The sequence below is a fragment of the Sardina pilchardus genome, chromosome 10 (assembly GCF_963854185.1).
Source record: "Sardina pilchardus chromosome 10, fSarPil1.1, whole genome shotgun sequence".
NCBI classification, from domain to species: domain Eukaryota; kingdom Metazoa; phylum Chordata; class Actinopteri; order Clupeiformes; family Clupeidae; genus Sardina; species Sardina pilchardus.
In genome coordinates, this window is record NC_085003.1 from 28,319,709 (window position 1) to 28,324,708 (window position 5,000).

At 42.7% G+C, this 5,000-nt stretch overlaps 1 protein-coding gene across 1 annotated transcript in view; it reads right to left on the reverse strand.

Annotated features, from left to right (window-relative positions):
• The window catches only part of pamr1b (peptidase domain containing associated with muscle regeneration 1b), a 49,906-nt gene extending 45,595 nt beyond the window's left edge, over positions 1-4,311 (reverse strand). Inside the window, exons 1-2 of the mRNA XM_062547465.1 lie at positions 4,081-4,311; positions 3,688-3,895 (exon numbers count right to left, since the gene is read on the reverse strand). The gene's annotated coding sequence lies outside the window, so the exon portion shown is untranslated. The remainder of the gene's footprint in view (positions 1-3,687; positions 3,896-4,080) is intronic.
• Positions 4,312-5,000: the final 689 nt, after the last annotated feature.

The following is a 5,000-nucleotide window of genomic DNA, read 5'->3' on the forward strand; positions in this document are numbered from 1 at the left end:
TGATCAGCATTCACTGGCACATTATCGCGTTATCATACGCATCCACTCCAACTCCAATCTCTAGCTAAAGGTCAGGTTTTGGAACAGCATTGCATTGCATCATTGCATTAAACAGTATTGGACATTATTTGACTGTATTATTGACTACTTGCTACACTTGGCACATTAGATAGCTGTCGGAGTCTAGAGTGTATTTTGCTTTTGCTATTTTTGGATCTTTTGTTTTGCATTATTCTCTGTGCTCTTGGTAAAATATTTAGTCTGATTTTCTGTGAAAAAAATGTGTTAGGAAGCCATAAGTAAAAATATGAGTTAGGGGAACCAAGGGTGACCACATTGTTTTATGCACAATGCCGTGGTTTTTGTTTCTCAGTCGGGGGAAATCCCACTAAATCCTTTCAAAAACAAGTTAATTAAGTTTTTGCTTTATTTGGCAACTTTAGGACATCTGACTACATTTTTGGATAATATCATCAAATTTAGTTGTAATTGCATGTAATCAAAACGACTGCCACCCATTTCCACAGGAAAACAAGAGTCAAAGGGTAGTTATATGATTTTGGTTTAAAGTTGTGTTTGTTCGGGTTTTCTGAGTTTTCTGGGGTGCTGAATAAACCAACTATGAAACCAAACAACTTATCAAGTACTTGGAGTGCCACAGGTGGCTGCAGCAGCCGTGTCACATCTGGGTCCTAGTGCCCTCGTTGACCCGATCCCACCCCAGCTCTCTCCCATTCGCCTCCTATCACTCTTCACGGTCCTATCCGAAGAAATGTAAAAAAGGTCCCACCAAAATAAAAACAAATCCATAAAACTATAATGTTTTCTTTTCCTGATACAGTCTATAGGCTTTAGCCTACATGCCATTACTCCACGACCTCCTCTGGTTCTTCTCAAGCCAGTGTGCATGTGGACCAGCATGGTAAGCTGGACTGTTATAGCACTATCCTCAGAATCATGACCATATTGTGCCGCTGCAAGAGAGTTCCATCTGATAAAATTACTTCATATGTTTGTTGACTACAGCCTTGGTCCAGTCATATAATTTCCTGTGTAGTTTATACAATACATGGCGTAACTGTACACTGTTTATGCATTTCCCTTTCAGTGATACAGTAAGAAACAACATTGTACAACATTGTAAAAACATGCAGAATTCTCAACTGACTCCCCTAGTCGAACATTTAAAACATAATAAAAAAATAGAGACCTCCTCATCACTAGGAGCCATTGCAACACCACTACACTGACCCAAAGACATCGATATCTCAAAGTTGCGACACTACCGTTGACTCCCGTGAACAAACAATGGCGGCACTTCCGGGAACTATTCCATTGAGAATGAATGAATATAATACGACTTTTCTACATGACTTATAGTCGTGTGCATAATAATGCATTTTCATTGAGTAATGTATATGTATGTGGAAATGCAGTTTATAGTCATTTTCATCGAGTATTCACCGTAAATATTAATGCGATCGCTGCTGTCAATCCCGTAGTAAACCAGGGACCGAGGGAACTACTGAGTCCACCCACTAACCACGTGACCGCTCTAATCTGGCTTTAACATGGAAGTCAACGGCTGTCGCAACTTTGAGATATCGATGGCTTTGCACTGACCCATCTGGCTGAGCCGCTGAGGGCGCTGCTCTGATCTCAGTGCTCTCTGGGAGACGGAGGCTTTGCTTTTGGGGAGGAATGCCTGGAGACCGCAGTGAGGCCTGCTGTGATTTCAGCCCTGTCTGCCTGCGATCCAAATGTGAGATTTGTGCTCTCCAAACTGAAGATGGGGACACTGTAGACCTTCCCTTGAACCCGCTTTTGCACCGACCTCAGTCTGAAGGACAGACCACAGCGGCCGGGGCACAGCGGTCATTATGGGCTGTGCGTCGCCCACGGTCACCTTTGGCCACTGTGTACTGTTTGCGCATTGTGTGTGTGTGTGTGTGTGTGTGTGTGTGTGTGTCTGTATGGTATGGTAATTAGAAAACCACTGCAGGCCGGCTGTTGTTAAAATGGAGGTCTGGGAAACAGCGTAGCCCTGGGACATGGGCCAGCAGTTGACGCTTTTCAGCCAAGCACAGGGGAACAGAGAGAGAGAGAGAAGGAGAGAAAGAAAGAGCAAGAGAATAAGAGAGAAAGGGAAAGAGAGAAAGTGAGAGAGAGAGAGAGAGAGAGAGAGAGAGAGAGAGAGAGAGAGAGAGAGAGAGAGAGAGAGAGAGGGCAGAGGGTGTGTTTTTGCCATCAACTTTTGCTTGCTCTCATTCCATAAAGATTGATAAGTCAGTGTCTCTGCTAAGCTTTCAGGTAATGCGGTTAATGTTGTGGGCACATTTTTTATTGTCATATATCCCATTAATTGCCGTTACCTGTCAGATATTACAATTGCATTTTATGATTTTATGAACCATGAACAACAGTCATTTTATGCTATTTTATTATTTTATGAACCATGGACAACAGCCTCAGCGGTAAGAGGTGTTTGAAAGTAAGTCCAAAAATAAAATTGGTGTTGATTTACATTTTCATTTCACAAGAAGTTTGCCAATAGCATAAAATGGCTTTCTCTGTCTCTCTCTCACACACACACACACACACACACACACACACACACACAATCAATGGATGTACCTCAGGTGAGCTGATGCCAGGTACATACTTTACACAAACAAAATGTGTTTTAATTTGTGACATCGGGCTGCAAAGCACTCTATTGAAATACCAGTGTTCGTGCCATAACATGGCAATAAATCATTGACATGTCGACTCACATTATCTGCGGTTACAATGACACTTAAATCAACATCAGTCACGCCAAGTGGAATGTCAGACAACTATGTACAGTAGACAGTTGCAAGGCTGTGCACATTTTATGTAAACAGAAGTGCCTGAACATCCGAAACGTATTGCATTACTGTGTGGAGGGACTGAGGCACCACAAGCCAGTGCATGTGTGATCTAAAGGCCCTCGTGTTTTCTGGAGAAGACGTTGCTCATTGAGATGAAATTGAGAGGAACCCTTACCAGAGTTAAAACACTGCAATTTCAAGTATTTACCTATCGAGCAGAGGTGGATATCCCTGGTTCAGAGAGTAAAAAGTCCTGCCAAGTATTTGATCCAGTCATTGGTAGAGCAGATAATCTGTTATGTCGCCTGTGTTAAGAGCACAGGTAGAAAGAACATACTGTGTGGAAGGATTTTTACTCTCTGGAACTGGGATGTTCGTCTCTGCTATTGAGTGTCACAGTAAAGATTTTAGAAGAAGATATAGTTATAAACTCTAATACATGTATTTATAAGCATTACATTGGTCATGCTTTCTTTGATTCCAATGGTTCCTTTTGTGCACCAATAACAGCCAATAGCAGCATCGCTTGCACTGAGGTACAGTATACAATAGATTAGATGGAAACAGGAAAGCAGTGTGCGTGTGTCAGCTGTGTGTGTGTGTGTGTGTGTGTGTGTGTGTGTGTGTGTGTGTGTGTGTGTGTGTGTGTGTGTGTGTGTGTCTGTGTGTGTGTGTGTGTGTGTGTGTGTGTGTGTGTGCGTGTGTGTGTGTGTGTGTGTGTGTGTGTGCGCGCGCGCGTGCGCGTGGGTGTGTATGGACACTAGAGACTAGGTTGGAGCTCATTGCTTGTCTATATGATCCAGGACAACATGTGCTGATAGAATCGCAACCCCACCTCTGATTGGAGAACGCTCCTCTGCACCCCTCCCTCTTCCTCATCTTCTCTTACTCATCTCCTCTTCCTCATCCCCGCTCCGCATGACCTGAGACTCTTCTCATTTGTCTTTTTATCTATCCTCCCTTCCTTCCTCAGTCGAGCTGGAGGACTGAGGATCGGGGAGAGAGGTTGAGAAGGGGCCCTGATCTCATGCTCATCTGACATCCTGGAGGGCCAAACAGATAATGAAAGAAAGGTCACCAACCTCCCAGTGACCATAAAAATGGGTGTTGGTTCAAAAAATATTTAATAACACTGAATCATGGAATAAAATGTTCAACAAGTTCCAATTATTTGATTGCCCTTTTTTTTTTTTTTTTTAGAGCTGAAGGGCCAAGTCGTGACATTTACCTTTGTTGAGTTAAGGACTGTACAGGCCAAAGAATGACGCACTGCTGAGAGATTTTGGGGAGGAAACTGGGTAATTCTGCCCGTGTAGGTTGTTGGCCGGATGTGCTTGGATTACAAAGGCCTTTTGGGACGTGTGTCCTCATTTGAAAAGCTTTTACTGCGAGCACTATGATTTTTAGCCCGTTACAAACACTCAGATGTTGGGCCTACAGTATATATCGGAAAGATCTGAACTCACTGTGCGTATCATGACGGCAGCCTACAGATCACCAAGTCAGCGGTCCACAGTATGTCAACAACCATAGAAAACTGCAGGCTGGTGTTTTTCACTGCAATGCAAAGAGAGAAAATGGAGAATGAAGAAATCAAGTGCTGCCCTCTAGGGGCCAAAAAGAGTTAGCGTTTCAGCCAAACTTTAATCCTCTGATCTCACCCCTCGCTTTGAATGTGAACCTGAATATTCACTTGTAAATCATAACATTATACACAGCTGTCATTTTAGAGCCAAGGTTTAGCTAAAGTCTGCTGTTTTGCTGTGAGATGTCATTGCCTTGAATATAATGGATATGTTGGCGGGTGAACTGTGTAAATAATTGTGTTATCATAATTGCTTTTATGGCCACTTTTCTGTCATCTCTATTGCACATGTGCACGTCTTGTTCCTTTTAAAGAAGATTTAAATAAGGATGCTGCTGTCTGCATGGAAATGACTACATTTGGATGGATTAGCGTTATCATCACGCTTCTCTATTAGTATTCATTAAAGTGAGTTATATCAGTGCAGACGATAATGGCTGTTCTTTAGTTTAACAAAGGTCCTGTTTCAGGTTGACTTCCCTTTCTCCTCGGTGCCATTCAGAAATTCAACCACTAGAGGGTGCTATAACCATGAGAGATGTCAATTCTGGTTGATGTAAATT